Here is a 26135-nt window from a genome sequence, read left to right as displayed (position 1 = left end):
ACACAAAACAATACATAGGCATTCTTTTGCCAAGCACTTTTAAACTTAATTGTTTCTTCGCTTTTCATCTACACACATATATAAAGGTATACACATGCAAAAAATATGTATAAAATTTCAGTTGGATGTGGATTTTTGCCTAATCGTCTTTTCACTTAAAAGCAAAAGTAGATGCCCCAGGTGAGGATCGAACTCACGACCTTCAGATAGCTCAGGCTAAGATACATGATTATGAGACTGACGCGCTGCCTACTGCGCTACCGAGGCATTCAACGGCCAGCACACACAAAACAATACATAGGCATTCTTTTGCCAAGCACTTTTAAACTTAATTGTTTCTTCGCTTTTCATCTACACACATATATAAAGGTATACACATGCAAAAAATATGTATAAAATTTCAGTTGGATGTGGATTTTTGCCTAATCGTCTTGTAACTTAAAACCAAAAGTAGATGCCCCAGGTGAGGATCGAACTCACGACCTTCAGATAGCTCAGGCTAAGATACATGATTATGAGACTGACGCGCTGCCTACTGCGCTACCGAGGCATTCAACGGCCAGCACACACAAAACAATACATAGGCATTCTTTTGCCAAGCACTTTTAAACTTAATTGTTTCTTCGCTTTTCATCTACACACATATATAAAGGTATACACATGCAAAAAATATGTATAAAATTTCAGTTGGATGTGGATTTTTGCCTAATCGTCTTTTCGCTTAAATGCAAAAGTAGATACCCCAGGTGAGGATCGAACTCACGACCTTCAGATAGCTCAGGCTAAGATACATGATTATGAGACTGACGCGCTGCCTACTGCGCTACCGAGGCATTCAACGGCCAGCACACACAAAACAATACACAGGTATTCTTTTGCCAAGCACTTTTAAACTTAATTGTTTCTTCGCTTTTAATCTACACACATATATAAAGGTATACTCATGCAAAAAATATGTATAAAATTTCAGTTGGATGTGGATTTTTGCCTAATCGTCTTTTCAATAAAAACCAAATGTAGATGCCCCAGGTGAGGATCGAACTCACGACCTTCAGATAGCTCAGGCTAAGATACATGATTATGAGAATGACGCGCTGCCTACTGCGCTCCCGAGGCATTCAACGGCCAGCACACACAAAACAATACATAGGCATTCTTTTGCCAAGCACTTTTAAACTTAATTGTTTCTTCGCTTTTCATCTACACACATATATAAAGGTATACACATGCAAAAAATATGTATAAAATTTCAGTTGGATGTGGATTTTTGCCTAATCGTCTTTTCGCTTAAATGCAAAAGTAGATGCCCCAGGTGAGGATCGAACTCACGACCTTCAGATAGCTCAGGCTAAGATACATGATTATGAGACTGACGCGCTGCCTACTGCGCTACCGAGGCATTCAACGGCCAGCACACACAAAACAATACACAGGTATTCTTTTGCCAAGCACTTTTAAACTTAATTGTTTCTTCGCTTTTAATCTACACACATATATAAAGGTATACTCATGCAAAAAATATGTATAAAATTTCAGTTGGATGTGGATTTTTGCCTAATCGTCTTTTCGCTTAAATGCAAAAGTAGATGCCCAGGTGAGGATCGAACTCACGACCTTCAGATAGCTCAGGCTAAGATACATGATTATGAGACTGACGCGCTGCCTACTGCGCTACCCAGGCATTCAACGGCCAGCACACACAAAACAATACACAGGTATTCTTTTGCCAAGGACTTTTAAACTTAATTGTTTCTTCGCTTTTAATCTACACACATATATAAAGGTATACTCATGCAAAAAATATGTATAAAATTTAAGTTAGATGTGGATTTTTGCCTAATCGTCTTTTCAATAAAAACCAAATGTAGATGCCCCAGGTGAGGATCGAACTCACGACCTTCAGATAGCTCAGGCTAAGATACATGATTATGAGACTGACGCGCTGCCTACTGCGCTACCGAGGCATTCAACGGCCAGCACACACAAAACAATACATAGGCATTCTTTTGCCAAGCACTTTTAAACTTAATTGTTTCTTCGCTTTTCATCTACACACATATATAAAGGTATACTCATGCAAAAAATATGTATAAAATTTCAGTTGGATGTGGATTTTTGCCTAATCGTCTTTTCGCTTAAATGCAAAAGTAGATGCCCAGGTGAGGATCGAACTCACGACCTTCAGATAGCTCAGGCTAAGATACATGATTATGAGACTGACGCGCTGCCTACTGCGCTACCGAGGCATTCAACGGCCAGCACACACAAAACAATACATAGGCATTCTTTTGCCAAGCACTTTTAAACTTAATTGTTTCTTCGCTTTTCATCTACACACATATATAAAGGTATACTCATGCAAAAAATATGTATAAAATTTCAGTTGGATGTGGATTTTTGCCTAATCGTCTTTTCGCTTAAATGCAAAAGTAGATGCCCAGGTGAGGATCGAACTCACGACCTTCAGATAGCTCAGGCTAAGATACATGATTATGAGACTGACGCGCTGCCTACTGCGCTACCGAGGCATTCAACGGCCGGCACACACAAAACAATACATAGGCATTCTTTTGCCAAGCACTTTTAAACTTAATTGTTTCTTCGCTTTTCATCTACACACATATATAAAGGTATACTCATGCAAAAAATATGTATAACATTTCAGTTGGGTGTGGATTTTTGCCTAATCGTCTTTTCGCTTAAATGCAAAAGTAGATGCCCAGGTGAGGATCGAACTCACGACCTTCAGATAGCTCAGGCTAAGATACATGACTATGAAACTGACGCGCTGCCTACTGCGCTACCGAGGCATTCAACGGCCAGCACACACAAAACAATACATAGGCATTCTTTTGCCAAGCACTTTTAAACTTAATTGTTTCTTCGCTTTTCATCTACACACATATATAAAGGTATACACATGCAAAAAATATGTATAAAATTTCAGTTGGATGTGGATTTTTGCCTAATCGTCTTGTAACTTAAAACCAAAAGTAGATGCCCCAGGTGAGGATCGAACTCACGACCTTCAGATAGCTCAGGCTAAGATACATGATTATGAGACTGACGCGCTGCCTACTGCGCTACCGAGGCATTCAACGGCCAGCACACACAAAACAATACACAGGCATTCTTTTGCCAAGCACTTTTAAACTTAATTGTTTCTTCGCTTTTCATCTACACACATATATAAAGGTATACACATGCAAAAAATATGTATAAAATTTCAGTTGGATGTGGATTTTTGCCTAATCGTCTTTTCGCTTAAATGCAAAAGTAGATGCCCCAGGTGAGGATCGAACTCACGACCTTCAGATAGCTCAGGCTAAGATACATGATTATGAGACTGACGCGCTGCCTACTGCGCTCCCGAGGCATTCAACGGCCAGCACACACAAAACAATACATAGGCATTCTTTTGCCAAGCACTTTTAAACTTAATTGTTTCTTCGCTTTTCATCTACACACATATATAAAGGTATACTCATTCAAAAAATATGTATAAAATTTCAGTTGGATGTGGATTTTTGCCTTATCATCTTTTAACTTAAAATCAAAAGTAGATGCCCCAGGTGAGGATCGAACTCACGACCTTCAGACAGCTCAGGCTAAGATACATGATTATGAGACTGACGCGCTGCCTACTGCGCTCCCGAGGCATTCAACGGCCAGCACACACAAAACAATACATAGGCATTCTTTTGCCAAGCACTTTTAAACTTAATTGTTTCTTCGCTTTTCATCTACACACATATATAAAGGTATACTCATGCAAAAAATATGTATAAAATTTCAGTTGGATGTGGATTTTTGCCTAATCGTCTTTTCAATAAAAACCAAATGTAGATGCCCCAGGTGAGGATCGAACTCACGACCTTAAGATAGCTCAGGCTAAGATACATGATTAGGAGACTGACGCGCTGCCTACTGCGCTACCGAGGCATTCAACGGCCAGCACACACAAAACAATACATAGGCATTCTTTTGCCAAGAACTTTTTAACTTAATTGTTTCTTCGCTTTTAATCTACACACATATAAAGGTATACTCATGCAAAAAATATGTATAAAATTTCAGTTGGATGTGGATTTTTACCTAATCGTCTTGTAACTAAAAACCAAAAGTAGATGCTCCAGGTGAGGATCGAACTCACGACCTTCAGATAGCTCAGGCTAAGATACATGATTATGAGACTGACGCGCTACCTACTGCGCTACCGAGGCATTCAACGGCCAGCACACACAAAACAATACACAGGTATTCTTTTGCCAAGCACTTTTTAACTTAATTGTTTCTTCGCTTTTAATCTACACACATATATAAAGGTATACTCATGCAAAAAATATGTATAAAATTTCAGTTGGATGTGGATTTTTGCCTAATCGTCTTTTCAATAAAAACCAAATGTAGATGCCCCAGGTGAGGATCGAACTCACGACCTTAAGATAGCTCAGGCTAAGATACATGATTATGAGACTGACGCGCTACCTACTGCGCTACCGAGGCATTCAACGGCCAGCACACACAAAACAATACATAGGCATTCTTTTGCCAAGCACTTTTTAACTTAATTGTTTCTTCGCTTTTAATCTACACACATATATAAAGGTATACTCATGCAAAAAATATGTATAAAATTTCAGTTGGATGTGGATTTTTGCCTAATCGTCTTTTCAATAAAAACCAAATGTAGATGCTCCAGGTGAGGATCGAACTCACGACCTTCAGATAGCTCAGGCTAAGATACATGATTATGAGACTGACGCGCTGCCTACTGCGCTACCGAGGCATTCAACGTCCAGCACACACAAAACAATACACAGGTATTCTTTTGCCAAGCACTTTTAAACTTAATTGTTTCTTCGCTTTTCATCTACACACACATATAAAGGTATACTCATGCAAAAAATATGTATAAAATTTCAGTTGGATGTGGATTTTTGCCTAATCGTCTTTTCACTTAAAAGCAAAAGTAGATGCCCCAGGTGAGGATCGAACTCACGACCTTCAGATAGCTCAGGCTAAGATACATGATTATGAGACTGACGCGCTGCCTACTGCGCTACCGAGGCATTCAACGGCCAGCACACACAAAACAATACATAGGCATTCTTTTGCCAAGAACTTTTTAACTTAATTGTTTCTTCGCTTTTAATCTACGCACATATAAAGGTATACTCATGCAAAAAATATGTATAAAATTTCAGTTGGATGTGGATTTTTGCCTAACCGTCTTTTAACTAAAAACCAAAAGTAGATGCCCCAGGTGAGGATCGAACTCACGACCTTCAGATGGCTCAGGCTAAGATACATGATTATGAGACTGACGCGCTGCCTACTGCGCTACCGAGGCATTCAACGGCCAGCACACACAAAACAATACATAGGCATTCTTTTGCCAAGCACTTTTAAACTTAATTGTTTCTTCGCTGTTCATCTACACACATATATAAAGGTATACACATGCAAAAAATATGTATAAAATTTCAGTTGGATGTGGATTTGTCCTAATCGTCTGTTCGCTTAAATGCAAAAGTAGATGCCCCAGGTGAGGATCGAACTCACGACCTTCAGATAGCTCAGGCTAAGATACATGAATATGAGACTGACGCGCTGCCTACTGCGCTACCGAGGCATTCAACGGCCAGCACACACAAAACAATACATAGGCATTCTTTTGCCAAGCACTTTTAAACTTAATTGTTTCTTCGCTGTTCATCTACACACATATATAAAGGTATACTCATGCAAAAAATATGTATAAAATTTCAGTTGGATGTGGATTTTTGCCTAATCGTCTTTTCACTTAAAAGCAATCGCAGATGCCCCAGGTGAGGATCGAACTCACGACCTTCAGATAGCTCAGGCTAAGATACATTATTATGAGACTGACGCGCTGCCTACTGCGCTACCGAGGCATTCAACGTCCAGCACACACAAAACAATACATAGGCATTCTTTTGCCAAGCACTTTTTAACTTAATTGTTTCTTCGCTTTTCATCTACACACATATATAAAGGTATACTCATGCAAAAAAATATGTATAAAATTTCAGTTGGATGTGGATTTTTGCCTAATCGTCTTTTCACTTAAAAGCAAAAGTAGATGCCCCAGGTGAGGATCGAACTCACGACCTTCAGATAGCTCAGGCTAAGATACATTATTATGAGACTGACGCGCTGCCTACTGCGCTACCGAGGCATTCAACGTCCAGCACACACAAAACAATACATAGGCATTCTTTTGCCAAGCACTTTTTAACTTAATTGTTTCTTCGCTTTTCATCTACACACATATATAAAGGTATACTCATGCAAAAAAATATGTATAAAATTTCAGTTGGATGTGGATTTTTGCCTAATCGTCTTTTCACTTAAAAGCAAAAGTAGATGCCCCAGGTGAGGATCGAACTCACGACCTTCAGATAGCTCAGGCTAAGATACATTATTATGAGACTGACGCGCTGCCTACTGCGCTACCGAGGCATTCAACGTCCAGCACACACAAAACAATACATAGGCATTCTTTTGCCAAGCACTTTTTAACTTAATTGTTTCTTCGCTTTTCATCTACACACATATATAAAGGTATACTCATGCAAAAAAATATGTATAAAATTTCAGTTGGATGTGGATTTTTGCCTAATCGTCTTTTCACTTAAAAGCAAAAGTAGATGCCCCAGGTGAGGATCGAACTCACGACCTTCAGATAGCTCAGGCTAAGATACATTATTATGAGACTGACGCGCTGCCTACTGCGCTACCGAGGCATTCAACGTCCAGCACACACAAAACAATACATAGGCATTCTTTTGCCAAGCACTTTTTAACTTAATTGTTTCTTCGCTTTTCATCTACACACATATATAAAGGTATACTCATGCAAAAAAATATGTATAAAATTTCAGTTGGATGTGGATTTTTGCCTAATCGTCTTTTCACTTAAAAGCAAAAGTAGATGCCCCAGGTGAGGATCGAACTCACGACCTTCAGATAGCTCAGGCTAAGATACATTATTATGAGACTGACGCGCTGCCTACTGCGCTACCGAGGCATTCAACGTCCAGCACACACAAAACAATACATAGGCATTCTTTTGCCAAGCACTTTTTAACTTAATTGTTTCTTCGCTTTTCATCTACACACATATATAAAGGTATACTCATGCAAAAAAATATGTATAAAATTTCAGTTGGATGTGGATTTTTGCCTAATCGTCTTTTCACTTAAAAGCAAAAGTAGATGCCCCAGGTGAGGATCGAACTCACGACCTTCAGATAGCTCAGGCTAAGATACATTATTATGAGACTGACGCGCTGCCTACTGCGCTACCGAGGCATTCAACGTCCAGCACACACAAAACAATACATAGGCATTCTTTTGCCAAGCACTTTTTAACTTAATTGTTTCTTCGCTTTTCATCTACACACATATATAAAGGTATACTCATGCAAAAAAATATGTATAAAATTTCAGTTGGATGTGGATTTTTGCCTAATCGTCTTTTCACTTAAAAGCAAAAGTAGATGCCCCAGGTGAGGATCGAACTCACGACCTTCAGATAGCTCAGGCTAAGATACATTATTATGAGACTGACGCGCTGCCTACTGCGCTACCGAGGCATTCAACGTCCAGCACACACAAAACAATACATAGGCATTCTTTTGCCAAGCACTTTTAAACTTAATTGTTTCTTCGCTTTTAATCTACACACATATATAAAGGTATACTCATGCAAAAAATATGTATAAAATTTCAGTTGGATGTGGATTTTTGCCTAATCGTCTTTTCAATAAAAACCAAATGTAGATGCCCCAGGTGAGGATCGAACTCACGACCTTCAGATAGCTCAGGCTAAGATACATGATTATGAGACTGACGCGCTGCCTACTGCGCTACCGAGGAATTCAACGGCCAACACACACAAAACAATACATAGGAATTCTTTTGCCAAGCACTTTAAACTTAATTGTTTCTTCGCTGTTCATCTACACACATATATAAAGGTATACTCATGCAAAAAATATGTATAAAATTTCAGTTGGATGTGGATTTTTGCCTTATCGTCTTTTCACTTAAAAGCAAAAGCAGATGCCCCAGGTGAGGATCGAACTCACGACCTTCAGATAGCTCAGACTAAGATACATGACTATGAAACTGACGCGCTGCCTACTGTGCTACCGAGGCATTCAACGGCCAGCACACACAAAACAATACGTAGGCATTCTTTTGCCAAGCACTTTTAAACTTAATTGTTTCTTCGCTGTTCATCTACACACATATATAAAGGTACACTCATGCAAAAAATATGTATAAAATTTCAGTTGGATGTGGATTTTTGCCTAATCGTCTTTTCACTAAAAAGCAAAAGTAGATGCCCCAGGTGAGGATCGAACTCACGACCTTCAGATAGCTCAGGTTAAGATACATGATTATGAGACTGACGCGCTGCCTACTGCGCTACCGAGGCATTCAACGGCCAGCACACACAAAACAATACATAGGCATTCTTTTGCCAAGCACTTTTAAACTTAGTTGTCTCTTCGCTTTTCATCTACACACATATATAAAGGTATACTCATGCAAAAAAATATGTATAAAATTTCAGTTGGATGTGGATTTTTGCCTAATCGCTTTTTCACTTAAAAGCAAAAGTTGATGCCCCAGGTGAGGATCGAACTCACGACCTTCAGATAGCTCAGGCTAAGATACATGACTATGAAACTGACGCGCTGCCTACTGTGCTACCGAGGCATTCAACGGCCAGCACACACAAAACAATACGTAGGCATTCTTTTGCCAAGCACTTTTAAACTTAATTGTTTCTTCGCTGTTCATCTACACACATATATAAAGGTACACTCATGCAAAAAATATGTATAAAATTTCAGTTGGATGTGGATTTTTGCCTAATCGTCTTTTCACTAAAAAGCAAAAGTAGATGCCCCAGGTGAGGATCGAACTCACGACCTTCAGATAGCTCAGGCTAAGATACATGATTATGAGACTGACGCGCTGCCTACTGCGCTACCGAGGCATTCAACGGCCAGCACACACAAAACAATACATAGGCATTCTTTTGCCAAGCACTTTTAAACTTAGTTGTCTCTTCGCTTTTCATCTACACACATATATAAAGGTATACTCATGCAAAAAAATATGTATAAAATTTCAGTTGGATGTGGATTTTTGCCTAATCGCTTTTTCACTTAAAAGCAAAAGTTGATGCCCCAGGTGAGGATCGAACTCACGACCTTCAGATAGCTCAGACTAAGATACATGACTATGAAACTGACGCGCTGCCTACTGTGCTACCGAGGCATTCAACGGCCAGCACACACAAAACAATACGTAGGCATTCTTTTGCCAAGCACTTTTAAACTTAATTGTTTCTTCGCTGTTCATCTACACACATATATAAAGGTACACTCATGCAAAAAATATGTATAAAATTTCAGTTGGATGTGGATTTTTGCCTAATCGTCTTTTCACTAAAAAGCAAAAGTAGATGCCCCAGGTGAGGATCGAACTCACGACCTTCAGATAGCTCAGGCTAAGATACATGATTATGAGACTGACGCGCTGCCTACTGCGCTACCGAGGCATTCAACGGCCAGCACACACAAAACAATACATAGGCATTCTTTTGCCAAGCACTTTTAAACTTAGTTGTCTCTTCGCTTTTCATCTACACACATATATAAAGGTATACTCATGCAAAAAAATATGTATAAAATTTCAGTTGGATGTGGATTTTTGCCTAATCGCTTTTTCACTTAAAAGCAAAAGTTGATGCCCCAGGTGAGGATCGAACTCACGACCTTCAGATAGCTCAGGCTAAGATACATGATTATGAGACTGACGCGCTGCCTACTGCGCTACCGAGGCATTCAACGGCCAGAAAACACAAAACGAAACATAGGCATTCTTTTGCCAAGCACTTTTACAATTAATTGTTTCTTCGCTTTTCATCTACACACATATATAAAGGTACACTCATGCAAAAAATATGTATAAAATTTCAGTTGGATGTGGATTTTTGCCTAATCGTCTTTTCGCTTAAAAGCAAAAGTAGATGCCCCAGGTGAGGATCGAACTCACGACCTTCAGATAGCTCAGGCTAAGATACATGATTATGAGACTGACGCGCTGCCTACTGCGCTACCGAGGCATTCAACGGCCAGAAAAGGCATTCTTTTGCCAAGCACTTTAAACTTAATTGTTTCTTCGCTTTTCATCTACACACATATATAAAGGTATACTCATGCAAAAAATACGTATAAAATTTCAGTTGGATGTGGATTTTTGCCTAATCGTCTTTTCGCTTTAAAGTGAAAGTTGATGCCCCAGGTGAGGATCGAACTCACGAACTTCAGATAGGTTAGCTTAAGACACATTTTTTTTTTTAAGTCGCTTTGCCTTCCATCCTACCGAGGCACTCGCTGACCAGTTGATTGATTGTTTTAGGCTTGGAGGCACAGCTCAATAAATCGGATATTGTCATAACTGGGATCAGTAAAGAGGCTTATTTACATTGTTGTTCATCTACGATCATTGAACATTATTGCCTCACTTTCATTCATAATAGAAGGCTCCTATCACTCGTCGGATTTGTACCCAACTTGCCAACTCGTAGATGGTAGTCACAACACAACAACAAATGATTTTCATCAATCGGAAGTGGAAACTATTTTCTAGGGCGACTATTTTATCGTTTTCTACCCTGTCGGTTAAAAGAAAAGGGAATCTTCGAGTCGCCATTGATTATGTTTGACCACTTTACTTCATTTGTGTATTTCTTTTTTTTTTTTTTTTTTTTTCTTTCATGGAAATCGCTCTAACCAAGGCCTGTAGCCACGTCGCACAAAGAGCTGTAAAAATATGCTACTTCAAATAAAAACTAGCGAACGATTAATGTTTGATGGATAGATTCATTGAATATGTGAACTCACGGACAAAATAAAGAAAGCGAGTTACAACAACAACACCACCACCACCACCAACAACAACAACAACAACACCAACAACAATAATAATAATAATAATAATAATAATAATAATAATAATAAAGCCAAGGTCCACTTTCTTTTCGCCATTTTACTCCCAAGCATTAATAAAAAATAAAAAAAATGCTATATCAAAGAACCACAAAGTTGTTTCCTGAATGAATGAGCGCATCCTCCTCACCAACCGACTGACTGACTGACCTGTGGGCGTGTCATACAAGTCGTCAAATACGCGCACTAAAACCAGAAAAGAATTAATGAATGTAATTGAGAAAATACAATAATGCTACATACGAAAGATAAAGTGGAGGGACGTAACGTGCTTAACAGCGACGTGAGAGTTCAAAAGATATCGTCTGGCATTGACGTCAAAGTGACGTCATTTGGGGAAAAGGATGTTGACTTGGATGCGGTCGCTTCACATAATGCGTCCAGCTTCACCCTCTTTTTCATTTTTAATGGTATATCCTCACACTTAAGCTGTTAACATAACTAAAACATTATTTAGAAAACACATGTGTGTGTGAGTGTGTGTGTATATATATATATATATATATATATATATATATATATATATATATATATATATATATATATATATAAAATGGGTTAATAAATTCCAACGAAAGAAAGATGTATATGACTACTCCCTTATTTAAATATATATATATGTATTTGTATATACAAATATATATATATATATATATATATATATATATATATATAATATGTATATCAATTATATATGTGGCTGTGTGTATTACATAAATAAGTATGAATAAAAAGTCAATACGAAAAATGTGTAAATGTTTATATCTTTTCTGTATTTATTTTCTATGTGTTGACGTGTAGGAATACAAAGTCTTTCGAAAAAAAACGAAAATGTTTCTTTCAAAAGCACATAATTCTCAACCGATCATATATATATATATATATATATATATATATATATATATATATATATATATATATATATATATATACTAGCATTTCAGCCCGGCGTTGCCCGGGTGTTTGGATGTGTATGTTAAGCAAAAAAAAAAAAGTGGTTGTAGGAAGGCAGGCTCGAACCCGTACCGCAAAGGAGGAAAAGGACGGGGTAAAACCTAACGTTTATGCTGTTACGACCATCGTTAAACCGGAAGCGACATTTTTTTTTTTTTAATTAAGGTTAGACAATCTAAAGGAGAGGATAACTTTCAAAAATATCGGCGAAAAAAGTACCCCCTCCCCGTAGAAAAGTGCCTAGTTAAAGGGGAAGATATTAACGTTTTTAGCCAATTTTTCGATATTTGTCGTATGAAAGGTCGAACTTTAAAACAATACTGATCTTGGTAATATCCGTCGCCTCTATTAAAAGTTTAAGGCAGACATGCAAATAGACATACATACATACATTTATATATTGGTAACTAAAAATTTTCGACCCAAACTGATGTAAAAGCTTGCCCTATCTCTGAATACCCTTTATGTAAAATTTCAAATATTTAGACCAGAAATTGTCTGAGCAATTTGGAAGAGACCGCAGAGGTCAATTTTTTTTTTAACTTTGACCCCTATTATGACCCCTTGAAATTTATTGTTTTGGGCTCAAATGAAGTTATTAAGTTAGATCCATGGCCACTGAACCTATATCTAAAATTTCAAGTGCGTAGACACAAAATTGTCGGAGAAGTTTGGTAGAGTTCTGAAATGTCAAATCGTTGAACTTTGACCCCTTAATCGCCAAATTTCTGGCCAAAAACCGATCACATCGATTGTCCCTAATCTCAGTAACCTGTATATCAAATTTCGAGTCTGTAGACTAAAAATTGACAGAGTTATTGCGTAGGGAAATGTACACAGATACACACACAGACACGTTCACTTTTATAGATATACTAGCAATGGGTGCCCGGCGTTGCCCGGGTGTTTTGAGATGTATGCTGAACAAAAAAAAATAAAATAAACGGTCAATTTTTTTAACTTTGACCCCTATTATGACCCCTTAAAATTTATTGTTTAGGGCTCAAATGAAGTTATTAAGTTAGATCCATGTCCAAGGAATCTATATCTAAAATTTCACGTGTTTAGACCCAAAATTGTAGGAGGAGTTTCGTAGAATTCTCAAAGGTAAAATCGTTGAACTTAACCCCTTAATCTATAAATTTCTGTCCCAACACCAATCACATCGATTGTTCCAAATCTCAGTACTCTGTACATGAAATTTTGAATCTGTAAGCTTAAAATTGACAGAGTTATTTCGTAGGGAAATGTACATACACACAGACACTTTCACTTATATATATATATATATATATATATATATATATATATATATATATATATTCAAAAGAATTTGAAAGGTATATATATATATATATACATATATATATATATATATATATATATATATATACATATATATATATATTCAAAAAAATTTCCCGATACCGATCCAATTACTGATTCTGTTCTAAATTTCCGATTCCGATATGATTCTGTATTTCGATTCTTTTATATTTTATTAATATTTAATTAGAGATTTGTTGGGGGGGGTGGAAAATTTCTGCCTATATTTTTTTCTCAAATTTTTTCCTTTTGATTGATTAAAAATGGTAAGACAAGAAAAGATTCATTTTGATTTTAAAACAAAGTCAGACTGTATCAGTTCGTCGTTAGTGTGCAACATGCTACTTGAAAGTTTTCATAAACAGTTGAAAATAGTCGACGATTCGTAGGCAAAATGAGAAAACGATATAAGAACAAAATATTGACAACGCGCCCTTCCATTGTTACGAACGAATTTCTAAATAATAATTTTACTATTTAGAATACCATTTTTAACATGGGAAGGGCGTGGACTTTGTTAACTATTATGTACATTTCTTCTATGGATGAAGTTTTAATTTCATTTCAATTATAAACATTTGATAGTTTATTAAATGTATTTGCTTTGCTGTAAAAAATACAAAAACAAAACCGAGATACAGATAATAATAATAAGAAGAAGAAGAAGAAGAAGAAGAACAAGAACAAGAACAAGAACAAGAAGAAGAAGAATATTAATAATAATAATAAGAAGAAGAAGAAGAAGAAGAACAACAACAACAACAACAGCAACAACAACAACAAATTTGTATATTTACACTCTCAGCTAAATCTCCATCCCAAAATGAGATATTACTTAAAAAAAAATCTTGACGGAAAGAAAAGTAATCATTTTAGTATATAGTTTATATTCGAATATAAATTTAACGTAAAATAATCGGTAATCCTTTTTTGGGACGCCAGCTCGCCAGCACGACAGATTTCAATCCGCCATTTTGCTTAGCCAAAAAGTACGCCAGTGCGCCAAATTTCATTGCGTCATATAAATTAATTTCTACAAAAAAAAAATTACATTTTTATCTAGCGAATACACATAAAATTACAGATGAAAAAAAACATGTTTTTTAAATTTTTTTAAATCCAACAGCAAGTCGATGTTTTGCTTCTAAAAAAAAAACTAACTTTTTTTGATAAATCTCTTTGTGTCGTACCGGGAAAATATTTTTCTAATAGAATAAAAATGAATAAAGTTTATTTTTACGAGAACATTTATACGTTTATCTAGCCAGTAAACATAATATTACGTATGAAAAGTGGGGAAAACGGCCTTCGGTGCTCTAGTCAGGAAACAAGGTCGACCACTAGGTCATTCTGTCGAGTCCCTGTGATAGCACCTCTACACCTGGCCAATAGGCAAAGAAGGAGTATGAAAGCCGGGCGATAGACAGAGCCTATCTCCTCCTTAAGCAGTTTATTTGAGTCATCAGCTCTAGGAAGGTTGTCTTCCAGGACTGAATAGACCTCCCTTCCCTAGGTTAAGCTTCAGATTTTTTCTTCTCCTAGACGGATGACCTGGGAAGATCTATGGGTCCATCAGTACCGAGAGCGTTTGCCCCCGTGCCTGGGTCCTAAACCAGGTATTTTTGCGCTCCCGCATGGGTAGTGAATGTTAATCGGTTATTTAGTAGCTAGTTCCCAGCTAGCTTCCTTTGGTATAGGAGTTTCACTGATGATGGAATGGCATGATCTAGAGGAGTCGAACGCATAGTAATACCATGTCCAAGTAGCGACCACTTGAAGCAGCCTTTTTGAATGCCGATTTCACTGCCTGGACACAGCGCTCTGCTAAGCCATTTGACTGCGAAAACCTGGGTGAAGCCCCATTCTTTTACGAATTGCTTGAAATAAATAGAGCTGAAGTGTGGACCATTGTCACTTATCACTCTCTCTGGAATTCCTTGTTCTCCAAATATTTGCTTTGTATGTTTGATGACTTCATGACTGGAGAACTCCTTTAGCAATCTCACAAATGGGAACTGGGAATAATAGTCCACAATGTGCATAAAGTTGAGCCCGTCAATGGGAAATAAGGCAGTGGCCACTATCTGTCATGGCCTCACCGGAATCTCGTGGGCATCAGGGATTCAGCACTCTGCGCTTTTTGGTGCTGCTGACATTGTTGTACCATGTTATCTATGTCTTTGTTAATGTTGTGCCAAAAAAAACACAACTTTTTGCTCAGAGTTTACATTTCTCCATCCCCTGGTGTCCATAATGTATTTTCTGTAATACCTCTTGTTGCATTGATTTGGGTATTATTATTCACTTTGATTTTAATAATATGCCATTTTTGATGGACAGTTCATCCCGATAGGGCCAATAAGGTCTGATTTTTTTGTCCACTTCTCTGAGTGTGTTGGGCCAACCTCTTAAAATAATCTCCCTCAATTCATATAGTGGGGTATCCTCATTTGTTGCTTGGTTTTTGGGTTGAAAATTGAACAAAATCTACCCTCAGGTCCAACCCAATAGCTTCTTTAGCTTTTTTGTTTGGTAGCCTTGAGAATCCATCCACCAGTGTCATATCTTTCCCAGGGCGATACACGATTGTCATGTCATATCCCTGCAAACTTAACAGCATGCGTTGGAGGCAAGATAGAGCTGCAACAAAAATTTTTAAGTTGATCATTTCGAGAGGCTTTCCACCTGGAGTGCACTTCCATAGATATAAGTTTGGAATCGCTCACAGCCAAAAACAACTGCAAGGAGCTCCTGCTCTATGTTGGTATAGCGTTGCTCAGTCTTTGTTAAAGATTTGGATGCAAATGCTATGGGTTTACCTTCTTAAAGGAGAGCGGCACCAAGTCCTCTACTTGATGCATCGACCCGGACAACCGTTTGCTTTGAAGGGTCAAAGTATGACAGAAGCATACCTTTGCAAACGAGATCCTTGACTTTCTGGAGAGATCTCTGGTGATTTTCTGTCACTGGTACGCCACTTCTTTTTTTAGATTTCTTAAAGGTTCTGTGAGATCTGACAGGTGTGGAATGAAAGGTGGCATGTATGTGTTGATTCCCAGCATCCTCTGCAGGTCAGTAGTGTTCAATGGACTAGGTAACATTTTTATTTCTGTTATCTTGCTGGGATCAGGGTGCATACCATTCAGGTCGTAGATTGCACCAAAAAAATAAATTTGTTTCTCATTAATGGCACACTTTCCACGGTTGAAACAAAGTCTTTCCTTCTGTGCAATTCTCATTAAGTTATGAAGGTTTTTTTCATGCTCTTCTTGGGTTTCTCCAAAGACAATGACATCATTGATCAGCCCTAGAGTTCCAGGACACTTTTCCTGGACCATGTTCATCTTCTGAGACATCACCAGACCAAAAGGCATGAGTTGGAAACAAAATCTTCCAAAACAGGAGTTGAAGGTTGTCAACACTTGTGAGGCTGTGTAAAATGTTTTGGACTTCTAATGGGGGTAGTTATTTAATTGCCGCCTACATCGGCAATATTTGGCACAAGGCCTGGAAAGTGGGAACCCCGCAGGCTCCCCTAAAGGAGGGGCACTCCTGCAATTTTAAAAATTGCCTGAGTAACCCCGTCGGCATTACCCGGTCGGGGCGCCTAAGGCAGCAAGCAATAAACTTACCCCACCGGAAAGCCCGGTGGCAAGGCCTGGGAAGGTGGACCTCCTAGGTATTACCCAGGCGGTGTACCTCAGTCCCTGTAGGTCAATACAAAGATGCCCATGAACTTAATGCTATTATTCAATGTAAAATTCCAAGTGAGGTAGTCAAATACAAATCCATCGACACTGTTGTGAAAGCAGATAAAGTGGTTAATTATCCAACAGCTATATTTGCCAGGGATGCCACCGTATGTATTGCAACTGAAATTTGGTGTACTAATTATCATGTTGTGAAATATAAACCAATCCAAGCTTTGCAATGGCACATAGCTTGCAGTAAAAAAAAATTAACAAACAATATCATAGAAACAACAATCTTAACAGGACCTTTCACAGATGAATATATCTTCATTCCATGCATTCCTATGATTCCACCGGATACATCATTACACTTTAGCAAATTGCACTTTCCAATTTTATTGTCATTTGCAATAACCATCAACAAAGCACAGGGAACAATCTTTACAATTGTGGGCCTTACAGTTACACACTGACTGTTTTTTCACATGAACAATTTATGTTACGTATTCCAGAATCACCAAACCGGAAAATCTCTATATCAGCTAAGAAAAGGGAACAATAAAAACTGTGTACCCATGCAAAATGGAAAATTAAACCTATAAGAAACATGCTTTTTCTCATTTTGGAACTTTTTCCATTGTGCCAATTTGAGCCACAGCAACGCATGGCAGGGTACAGCTAGTATATATATATATATATATATATATATATATATATATATATATATATATGTGTGTGTATATATATATATATATATGAATATATATATATATATGTATGAATATATATATATATGAATATATGAATATATATATATATATGAATATATATATATATATATGAATATATATATATATATATATGAATATATATATATATGAATATATATGTATATGAATATATATGTATATATATGAATATATGAATATATATATATATATATGAATATCATATATATATGAATATATATATATATATATATATATGAATATATGAATATATATATATATATATGAATATATATATATATATATATGAATATATATATATGAATATATGGATATATATATATATATATGAATATATGAATATATATATATGAATATATGAATATATATATATATATATGAATATATGAATATATATATATATATGAATATAATAATATATATATATATATATATATATGAATATATATATATATGAATATGTACATTATATCGATACACTAAGGCTGACTGGGATAGCTTCCGTACATTTATATCTGATCTACCTCTGCATTCCATGTTTAAAAAGGATGTGTCCTCTATAGTATTAGACCTGACGGAATGGTTAATTGTAGGTATTGACCGTTTCATACCCTCGAAAAGTTTCAGCAAAAACCTAACAGCCAGCCATGGTTCTCTCCAGAATGTACTGCTGCCATTGCGCACAGAAATCACTTTTTCCACTGTTTCCAACGTAATAGATATATGGAAACTAAAGCCGCTTTCAGGACTGCCAGCAACCATTGTAAGAAAGTAATAAAGAGCGCAAGATGGTTGTAGGCTCAATCTGTTAAGTCCAAAGTAGCTGAGCAGCGGCTTGGTTCCCACCAGTTTTGGCAAATAGCAAACAGAATCCTGAACAGAAGCGTGTGCTCCATCCCAACTGTTATCAATGGACCTGAGGTAATCTCGTCAGCATCAGACAAAGCCAAACTCATTGTCAAGAACTCTACTCTTTGCGATCAAGGCCGCCAACCCCCAATATTTCCTTCTGTATCAGAAAACACGCTATGATATACGTATATCTGTACATGATGTTGCCAAGCTAATCAAAAACCTTGATTCCAGTAAAGCAACTGGCCCTGACGGTATTCCAATTATAGTACTCAAAAAACTTCAACCTGAACTAGCGCCCATACTTACAAAACTGTTTAAACGTTGTCTTAAGGAGAATAGTTTCCCATCTCCCTGGAAAATTTCATCAGTATGCCATGTATTTAAGAATTCAGGTGATCGCTCATCCCCCTCTCAGTACAGGCCAATAAGTCTCCTGTGCGTCATGAGTAAGTTGCTGGAATCTGTGTTAAATACAGAAGTAATCAACCATCTCAACAAAAATAACCTTCTTAGTGACACTCAATACGGTTTCCGTTCTGCTAGATCTACAGCAGATGTGCTTACAGTTATATCTCATAGGATTAGCAAATCTCTCGACGGAGGCAACCTTTCTAGGGCAATTGCTCTTGACATATCTAAAGCCTTTGATAGGGTATGGCATAAAGGTTTACTTCATAAGATCTCTAGCTATGGTATTGCTGGAAATGTCTTCTCAATTATTAAATCATTTCTTTCTGATAGGTTCATAAGAGTAGTAGTTGAGGGGCAAAAATCAGAAGCTCACAGTATTAATGCCGGTGTCCCTCAGAGGTCCATCCTGGGCCCAACTCTTTTCCTGATCTACATTAATGATCTTCCAAATTACATCCTTACATCATTTGTAGACATTTATGCTGACGACACTACTATTTATGGTAGCACATCTAAGACAGTAAACGACCAAGTTCTCTCCAATTCTCTCTCCTCTGATCTTGAGCACGTAGTACAATGGGGTAAGGAGTGGCTGGTTACTTTTAATGCATCTAAAACCAAGCTTCTCTCTTTACATCATCAACATTCTGATCCACATCTGAAATGAATGGCTCTCGTCTTCAGGAGGCCTCAAGTTTTGACAAGCTTCTTGGCTTGACCATTACTCCTGATCTTAAATGGAACACGTACATCAAATCTGTTGCCAAGGCCGCTGGAAAAATGGTGGGATCTTTCTATCGATCCGGTAGATATCTCACTGCTGATGCTATTTTCTATCTATATAAGATCCAGGTACGTCCAAGGATGGAATACTGTTGCCACATCTGGGCAGGAGCTGCTAGAAAGGACTTGGCCTGCCTTGATAGAGTTCAAAATAGACTTTGTAGCCTCGTAGGAGATGTCCTTTTCTCTTCCTTGCAACCTCTATCTCACAGAAGAGATGTTGCGAGTTTGTCTCTGATGTATCGTTATTTTCATGGAAAGTGTTCGACTGAGCTTCAATCTATGGTCCCCCCTCGCAAAACTTTCACAAGAAACACTCGTCTAGCTGTAAACACTATCAATAATTCCCCCCACTCTTTATCTGTGTCTAAACCTAGACGTAGATTCTATGAACAAAGCTTCTTTCTTAGAACTGCACGCCTGTGGAATTGTCTTCCGTTTTCCTGCTTTCCGGCTGACTACAATATGGTTGTCTTCAAGTCTAACGTAAATAAGTTCTTGATGAGCCGTTCCATATAAGTTATCAAATTTACCAAATTTTCATTACTAATGATTACTATATTGTCCAATTTCTACTGTACACTCTTTAACCCTTATCCTTCAGTGGCCTCTTGGCCTTGATAATGTGGTGATGCCTATGTAAAAAATATATATATATATATATATATATGAATATATATATATATATATGAATATATATATATATATATATATGAATATATATATATATATATATATGAATATATATATATGAATATATATATATGAATATATGAATATATATATATATGAATATATATATATATGAATATATATATATATGAATATATATATATATGAATATATATATATATGAATATATATATATGAATATATATATATATGAATATATATATATGAATATATATATATATGAATATATATATATATATATGAATATATATATATGAATATATATATATGAATATATATATATGAATATATATATATATGAATATATATATATGAATATATATATGAATATATATATATATATATATGAATATATATATGAATATATATATATGAATATATATATATGAATATATATATATATATGAATATATATATACATGAATATATATATACATGAATATATATATATATACATGAATATATATATATATGAATATATATATGAATATATATATATATATACATGAATATATATATATACATGAATATATATATACATGAATACATAAATATATATATTCATATATATATATGAATATATATATGAATATATATATATATATATGAATATATATATATGAATATATATATATGAATATATATATGTGAATATATATATATGTGAATATATATATATATATGTGAATATATATATGAATATATATTTATGAATATATATATATATGAATATATATATATATATGAATATATATATATATGAATATATATATATATGAATATATATATATATGAATATATATATATGAATATATATATATGAATATATATATATGAATATATATATATGAATATATATATATGAATATATATATATATGAATATATATATATGAATATATATATATATGAATATATATATATGAATATATATATATGAATATATATATATATATGAATATATATATATGAATATATATATATATGAATATATATGAATATATATATATATGAATATATATATATATGAATATATATGAATATATATATATGAATATATATGAATATATATATGAATATATATATATGAATATATATATGAATATATATATATGAATATATATATATGAATATATATATATGAATATATATATATATATGAATATATATATATATATATATATATGAATATATATATATATATGAATATATATATATATATATATATATGAATATATATATATATATATGAATATATATATATATATATATATATGAATATATATATATATATATATATATATATATATATATATATATATATATATATATATATATGAATATATATATGAATATATACACTCGTGAACAAAAAAAATCGGCCATGATTAAAATTGGAACAAAAAAAATGGGGCATGATTGAAATTGGAAAGAAAACAATTTTTAAAATTTTTCTCGCTTGTTTGCTAATAATTAGCTGTTATTTAGTATTTTTCAGGTTATTAGTATTAAAGATGAGTCCAAGAAAAGTAAGACGACATCTTGACGAAAAAATTAAAAACCGAATTGCAGGATTACGACAGGCAAATTTGACTTACAAGCAGATTTTCGACATTTTGAAAGAAGAAAAGGTGGCAACATCTCTTTCAGCTGTGAAGAGAATTGGGCAAAGGTTCGAAATTGAAGGCACAGTGAGCAGGAAAGTTGGTTCTGGTCGCCCCAGAGCATCCACAATGTAGGACGATCACAGGCTTAAAATGACCGTTTTGAAGGCTCGCAAAAAAACTTATGTTGACCATAGCAAACAATTCGAAACAGCAAAAGGAAATTCTCTTTCTAGAGTGACAATATCCAGAAGGATGAAGGAAATGGGATTTTCATCAAAACGATGTGCAAAAAAACCTTTGTTAACTAAGAAGAACATCAGCGACAGAAAGACATTTGCATCATGTTATGGTACGAAAGATGCAGATTGGTTTAGAAATGTTTTCTGGTCGGACGAATCAAGATTTTCCCTTGCCAGTGATGCCCCTGAACGTTGAATCCGAAGATCCAGAGAAAGATTTTCACCGAATTGCATAAAAACCACAGTAAAACATGGAAACGGAGGAATAATGGTATGGGGGACCTTTTCTGCTGCAGGAGTTGGGGAAATTATCAGATGTCATGCGTCAATTAATGCCAAAGAATACATTCAAATATTAGAAAGAGGTCTATTACCAAGCATCCAGAAATTAGAAATGAACAATGACATTATTTTTCAACATGATAATGCCCCTGCACACACAGCAAAAGTCACAAAGAAGTGGCTTACTGATAATTCAATTGATGTGATTGTTTTGGCCTGGCCAAAGCCCAGATTTAAACCCAATGGAAAATATTTGGGCTATAATATCTCGTGCATTAGTTAGAAATACTTTTTCCAACAAAGAAAAACTATGGGAAGCAGTACAAAGAGAATGGAATAACATCTCCTCTTCACAGTGCTCCAAGTTGGTTGAGAGCATGATAAAAAGAATTGATCTTTTAAAAAGATCTAAGGGCAATTCCATTCCATACTAAGTTTTTATTAAAGTAAATATCTTGCTCTTTATATTGTTTACTCATTTTCGTTTATTATTTAATTGCATTTTGTGTAATGCAGCTTTTTGTGCAATAAATTGTAAATTTCTTTCCTGGCCCATTTTTTTTTGTTCATGAGTGTATATATATGAATATATATATATATATATATATATATATATATATATATATATATATATATACATATATGAATATATATATATATGAATATATATATATGAATATATATATATGAATATATATATATATATATATGAATATATATATATATATATATGAATATATATATATATATATATGAATATATATATATATATGAATATATATATATATGAATATATATATATATATGAATATATATATGAATATATATATATGAATATATATATATGAATATATATATATGAATATATATATATATATGAATATATATATATGAATATATATATATATGAATATATATATATATATGAATATATATATATATATATGAATATATATATATATATGAATATATATATATATATGAATATATATATATGAATATATATATATATGGATATATATATATATGAATATATATATATGAATATATATATACATATATGAATATATATATATATATATGAATATATATATATATGAATATATATATATATATGAATATATATATACATGAATATATACATATATGAATATATACATATATGAATATATATATATATATGAATATATATATATGAATATATATATGAATATATATATATGAATATATACATATATGAATATATATATATGAATATATATATATGAATATATATATATATATATGAATATATATATATATGAATATATATATATGAATATATATATATATGAATATATATATATGAATATATATATATGAATATATATATATATGAATATATATATGAATATATATATATATATGTGAATATATATATATATGAATATATATATATGAATATATATATATATGAATATATATATGAATATATATATATGTGAATATATATATATATATGAATATATATATATGAATATATATATATGTGAATATATATATATATATGAATATATATATATGAATATATATATATATATGAATATATATATATATGAATATATATATATATATGAATATATATATATGAATATATATATATATATGAATATATATATATATGAATATATATATATGAATATATATATATGAATATATATATATATGAATATATATATATGAATATATATATATGAATATATATATATATGAATATATATATATGAATATATATATGAATATATATATATGAATATATATATATGAATATATATATATGAATATATATATATTCATATATATATATTCATATATATATATTCATATATATATATTCATATATATATGAATATATATATGAATATATATGAATATATATATGAATATATATGAATATATATATGAATATATATATATGAATATACATGAATATATATATGAATATATATATATGAATATACATGAATATATATATATATATATATGAATATATATATATATATGAATATATATATATATATGAATATATATATATATGAATATATATATATATATATATGAATATATATGAATATATATATGAATATATATATATGAATATATATGAATATATATATATATATGAATATATATATATATATGAATATATATATATATATGAATATATATATATATATATGAATATATATATATATATATGAATATATATATATATGAATATATATATATATGTGAATATATATATATATATGAATATATATATATATGAATATATATATATATATGAATATATATATATATATATATGAATATATATATATATATATGAATATATATATATATGAATATATATATATATATATGAATATATATACATATATGAATATATATATATATATATATATATGAATATATATATATATGAATATATATATATATATGAATATATATATATATGAATATATATATATATGAATATATATATATATTAATATATATATATATGAATATATATATATATGAATATATATATATATATATATATATATATATATATTTTAATTATATTTTCACCCCAAACAAGGCACATTGCCACTTTGGTGTAGGGGGCTACTATCAGGGGAACATCTACTGGGGTACTGTGTAGGGATTAGGGCAGCGAGATGTTGGTTCACGTTGCACTTGAACTTCTGCATGTCAGTACAGTTGGGAAAGCAGTGACCTGGAATGGAATTCCAAAGTTTAGCGGTTCTGGGGAAGAAACTACTGGAGTAGAAAGATCTTTTACATCTAGGGATCTCTACAGTGTGGGGGTGGGATTTTGCAGCTTGTCGGGTCTGTCGAGGGTGTTCACGTCGTGGGGGCACAAGTGCTTGCAGTTCATCAGAGCATTCACCATTATAACAGGTAGAGGGATGCAACGTTTCGACGATGGAACAGAGGCTGAAGCTTAGATGCCAGTTTAGGGCCTATCAGATTTGCGACTCTCTTTTGAACCCTGTCAAGGAGCGAGAGACTAGTAGCCGATGCACCAGCCCAAATATGACAGCAATACTCCATACATGGGCGAATAGTGGCCTTATAGAGATACAGGATACTTTCGGGTGTTAGAAGTTTTCTAGCATGGTAGAGAGAGCCCACCTTCCTCGCAGCGGCCCTGGCAATGCCCTCGATGTAATTGTTCCAACTCATGTTTCCTGTGAACGTTAGGCCAAGGAGCTTGAGAGACGTACTCTCAGATAAAGAGTCGTTGGCCATTGCTATAGGTGGTAGAGAAGGTTTCTTGTAATTATTGAATGAAACCAGTTTTGTCTTGGCGGCATTGAACGTGACCATCCATTTTTGTCCCCATTCCACTACTGATTGGAGGTCATCCTCTAGTGTTTCTGCCATTACTTTAGATATATGTTCATTTGTTTTCCTGTCGTGCCTGCTATAGAGTATGGTGT

The 26135-nt window shown here is 33.6% G+C and overlaps 30 non-coding genes across 30 annotated transcripts; all 30 read right to left on the bottom strand.

Moving 5' to 3' along the window:
• Positions 1-172: 172 nt before the first annotated feature.
• Trnam-cau (transfer RNA methionine (anticodon CAU)) lies at positions 173-267 on the bottom strand. Its single transcript has 2 exons — positions 231-267; positions 173-208 (listed from the first exon to the last, which is right to left on the bottom strand). It is a non-coding gene; the product is annotated as a tRNA-Met (tRNA).
• A 188-nt stretch (positions 268-455) lies between these two features.
• On the bottom strand, positions 456-550 carry Trnam-cau (transfer RNA methionine (anticodon CAU)). The gene is made up of 2 exons: positions 514-550; positions 456-491 (listed from the first exon to the last, which is right to left on the bottom strand). It is a non-coding gene; the product is annotated as a tRNA-Met (tRNA).
• Positions 551-738: 188 nt separating this feature from the next.
• On the bottom strand, positions 739-833 carry Trnam-cau (transfer RNA methionine (anticodon CAU)). The gene is made up of 2 exons: positions 797-833; positions 739-774 (listed from the first exon to the last, which is right to left on the bottom strand). It is a non-coding gene; the product is annotated as a tRNA-Met (tRNA).
• Positions 834-1304: 471 nt separating this feature from the next.
• Trnam-cau (transfer RNA methionine (anticodon CAU)) lies at positions 1305-1399 on the bottom strand. The gene is made up of 2 exons: positions 1363-1399; positions 1305-1340 (listed from the first exon to the last, which is right to left on the bottom strand). It is a non-coding gene; the product is annotated as a tRNA-Met (tRNA).
• A 470-nt stretch (positions 1400-1869) lies between these two features.
• Positions 1870-1964, bottom strand: Trnam-cau (transfer RNA methionine (anticodon CAU)). Its single transcript has 2 exons — positions 1928-1964; positions 1870-1905 (listed from the first exon to the last, which is right to left on the bottom strand). It is a non-coding gene; the product is annotated as a tRNA-Met (tRNA).
• Positions 1965-2998: 1034 nt separating this feature from the next.
• On the bottom strand, positions 2999-3093 carry Trnam-cau (transfer RNA methionine (anticodon CAU)). The gene is made up of 2 exons: positions 3057-3093; positions 2999-3034 (listed from the first exon to the last, which is right to left on the bottom strand). It is a non-coding gene; the product is annotated as a tRNA-Met (tRNA).
• A 188-nt stretch (positions 3094-3281) lies between these two features.
• Positions 3282-3376, bottom strand: Trnam-cau (transfer RNA methionine (anticodon CAU)). Its single transcript has 2 exons — positions 3340-3376; positions 3282-3317 (listed from the first exon to the last, which is right to left on the bottom strand). It is a non-coding gene; the product is annotated as a tRNA-Met (tRNA).
• Positions 3377-3847: 471 nt separating this feature from the next.
• Trnar-ccu (transfer RNA arginine (anticodon CCU)) lies at positions 3848-3942 on the bottom strand. The gene is made up of 2 exons: positions 3906-3942; positions 3848-3883 (listed from the first exon to the last, which is right to left on the bottom strand). It is a non-coding gene; the product is annotated as a tRNA-Arg (tRNA).
• A 186-nt stretch (positions 3943-4128) lies between these two features.
• Positions 4129-4223, bottom strand: Trnam-cau (transfer RNA methionine (anticodon CAU)). The gene is made up of 2 exons: positions 4187-4223; positions 4129-4164 (listed from the first exon to the last, which is right to left on the bottom strand). It is a non-coding gene; the product is annotated as a tRNA-Met (tRNA).
• Positions 4224-4411: 188 nt separating this feature from the next.
• Positions 4412-4506, bottom strand: Trnam-cau (transfer RNA methionine (anticodon CAU)). The gene is made up of 2 exons: positions 4470-4506; positions 4412-4447 (listed from the first exon to the last, which is right to left on the bottom strand). It is a non-coding gene; the product is annotated as a tRNA-Met (tRNA).
• Positions 4507-4694: 188 nt separating this feature from the next.
• Positions 4695-4789, bottom strand: Trnam-cau (transfer RNA methionine (anticodon CAU)). Its single transcript has 2 exons — positions 4753-4789; positions 4695-4730 (listed from the first exon to the last, which is right to left on the bottom strand). It is a non-coding gene; the product is annotated as a tRNA-Met (tRNA).
• Positions 4790-4977: 188 nt separating this feature from the next.
• Trnam-cau (transfer RNA methionine (anticodon CAU)) lies at positions 4978-5072 on the bottom strand. Its single transcript has 2 exons — positions 5036-5072; positions 4978-5013 (listed from the first exon to the last, which is right to left on the bottom strand). It is a non-coding gene; the product is annotated as a tRNA-Met (tRNA).
• A 186-nt stretch (positions 5073-5258) lies between these two features.
• On the bottom strand, positions 5259-5353 carry Trnam-cau (transfer RNA methionine (anticodon CAU)). The gene is made up of 2 exons: positions 5317-5353; positions 5259-5294 (listed from the first exon to the last, which is right to left on the bottom strand). It is a non-coding gene; the product is annotated as a tRNA-Met (tRNA).
• Positions 5354-5540: 187 nt separating this feature from the next.
• On the bottom strand, positions 5541-5635 carry Trnam-cau (transfer RNA methionine (anticodon CAU)). Its single transcript has 2 exons — positions 5599-5635; positions 5541-5576 (listed from the first exon to the last, which is right to left on the bottom strand). It is a non-coding gene; the product is annotated as a tRNA-Met (tRNA).
• Positions 5636-5823: 188 nt separating this feature from the next.
• Trnam-cau (transfer RNA methionine (anticodon CAU)) lies at positions 5824-5918 on the bottom strand. Its single transcript has 2 exons — positions 5882-5918; positions 5824-5859 (listed from the first exon to the last, which is right to left on the bottom strand). It is a non-coding gene; the product is annotated as a tRNA-Met (tRNA).
• Positions 5919-6107: 189 nt separating this feature from the next.
• Positions 6108-6202, bottom strand: Trnam-cau (transfer RNA methionine (anticodon CAU)). Its single transcript has 2 exons — positions 6166-6202; positions 6108-6143 (listed from the first exon to the last, which is right to left on the bottom strand). It is a non-coding gene; the product is annotated as a tRNA-Met (tRNA).
• Positions 6203-6391: 189 nt separating this feature from the next.
• On the bottom strand, positions 6392-6486 carry Trnam-cau (transfer RNA methionine (anticodon CAU)). The gene is made up of 2 exons: positions 6450-6486; positions 6392-6427 (listed from the first exon to the last, which is right to left on the bottom strand). It is a non-coding gene; the product is annotated as a tRNA-Met (tRNA).
• Positions 6487-6675: 189 nt separating this feature from the next.
• On the bottom strand, positions 6676-6770 carry Trnam-cau (transfer RNA methionine (anticodon CAU)). The gene is made up of 2 exons: positions 6734-6770; positions 6676-6711 (listed from the first exon to the last, which is right to left on the bottom strand). It is a non-coding gene; the product is annotated as a tRNA-Met (tRNA).
• Positions 6771-6959: 189 nt separating this feature from the next.
• Positions 6960-7054, bottom strand: Trnam-cau (transfer RNA methionine (anticodon CAU)). Its single transcript has 2 exons — positions 7018-7054; positions 6960-6995 (listed from the first exon to the last, which is right to left on the bottom strand). It is a non-coding gene; the product is annotated as a tRNA-Met (tRNA).
• Positions 7055-7243: 189 nt separating this feature from the next.
• Trnam-cau (transfer RNA methionine (anticodon CAU)) lies at positions 7244-7338 on the bottom strand. The gene is made up of 2 exons: positions 7302-7338; positions 7244-7279 (listed from the first exon to the last, which is right to left on the bottom strand). It is a non-coding gene; the product is annotated as a tRNA-Met (tRNA).
• Positions 7339-7527: 189 nt separating this feature from the next.
• Positions 7528-7622, bottom strand: Trnam-cau (transfer RNA methionine (anticodon CAU)). Its single transcript has 2 exons — positions 7586-7622; positions 7528-7563 (listed from the first exon to the last, which is right to left on the bottom strand). It is a non-coding gene; the product is annotated as a tRNA-Met (tRNA).
• A 188-nt stretch (positions 7623-7810) lies between these two features.
• On the bottom strand, positions 7811-7905 carry Trnam-cau (transfer RNA methionine (anticodon CAU)). Its single transcript has 2 exons — positions 7869-7905; positions 7811-7846 (listed from the first exon to the last, which is right to left on the bottom strand). It is a non-coding gene; the product is annotated as a tRNA-Met (tRNA).
• Positions 7906-8092: 187 nt separating this feature from the next.
• On the bottom strand, positions 8093-8187 carry Trnam-cau (transfer RNA methionine (anticodon CAU)). The gene is made up of 2 exons: positions 8151-8187; positions 8093-8128 (listed from the first exon to the last, which is right to left on the bottom strand). It is a non-coding gene; the product is annotated as a tRNA-Met (tRNA).
• Positions 8188-8375: 188 nt separating this feature from the next.
• On the bottom strand, positions 8376-8470 carry Trnam-cau (transfer RNA methionine (anticodon CAU)). Its single transcript has 2 exons — positions 8434-8470; positions 8376-8411 (listed from the first exon to the last, which is right to left on the bottom strand). It is a non-coding gene; the product is annotated as a tRNA-Met (tRNA).
• Positions 8471-8659: 189 nt separating this feature from the next.
• Positions 8660-8754, bottom strand: Trnam-cau (transfer RNA methionine (anticodon CAU)). Its single transcript has 2 exons — positions 8718-8754; positions 8660-8695 (listed from the first exon to the last, which is right to left on the bottom strand). It is a non-coding gene; the product is annotated as a tRNA-Met (tRNA).
• A 188-nt stretch (positions 8755-8942) lies between these two features.
• Positions 8943-9037, bottom strand: Trnam-cau (transfer RNA methionine (anticodon CAU)). Its single transcript has 2 exons — positions 9001-9037; positions 8943-8978 (listed from the first exon to the last, which is right to left on the bottom strand). It is a non-coding gene; the product is annotated as a tRNA-Met (tRNA).
• Positions 9038-9226: 189 nt separating this feature from the next.
• On the bottom strand, positions 9227-9321 carry Trnam-cau (transfer RNA methionine (anticodon CAU)). The gene is made up of 2 exons: positions 9285-9321; positions 9227-9262 (listed from the first exon to the last, which is right to left on the bottom strand). It is a non-coding gene; the product is annotated as a tRNA-Met (tRNA).
• A 188-nt stretch (positions 9322-9509) lies between these two features.
• Trnam-cau (transfer RNA methionine (anticodon CAU)) lies at positions 9510-9604 on the bottom strand. The gene is made up of 2 exons: positions 9568-9604; positions 9510-9545 (listed from the first exon to the last, which is right to left on the bottom strand). It is a non-coding gene; the product is annotated as a tRNA-Met (tRNA).
• Positions 9605-9793: 189 nt separating this feature from the next.
• Trnam-cau (transfer RNA methionine (anticodon CAU)) lies at positions 9794-9888 on the bottom strand. The gene is made up of 2 exons: positions 9852-9888; positions 9794-9829 (listed from the first exon to the last, which is right to left on the bottom strand). It is a non-coding gene; the product is annotated as a tRNA-Met (tRNA).
• Positions 9889-10076: 188 nt separating this feature from the next.
• On the bottom strand, positions 10077-10171 carry Trnam-cau (transfer RNA methionine (anticodon CAU)). Its single transcript has 2 exons — positions 10135-10171; positions 10077-10112 (listed from the first exon to the last, which is right to left on the bottom strand). It is a non-coding gene; the product is annotated as a tRNA-Met (tRNA).
• Between the last annotated feature and the right edge of the window lie 15964 nt (positions 10172-26135).

This window comes from Euprymna scolopes, chromosome 32 (assembly GCF_053919585.1).
Source record: "Euprymna scolopes isolate OS-2025 chromosome 32, ASM5391958v1, whole genome shotgun sequence".
NCBI classification, from domain to species: Eukaryota; Metazoa; Mollusca; class Cephalopoda; order Sepiida; family Sepiolidae; genus Euprymna; species Euprymna scolopes.
Note: the sequence above shows the minus strand (reverse complement) of the source record. Positions and strands in the feature narration are given on the sequence as shown.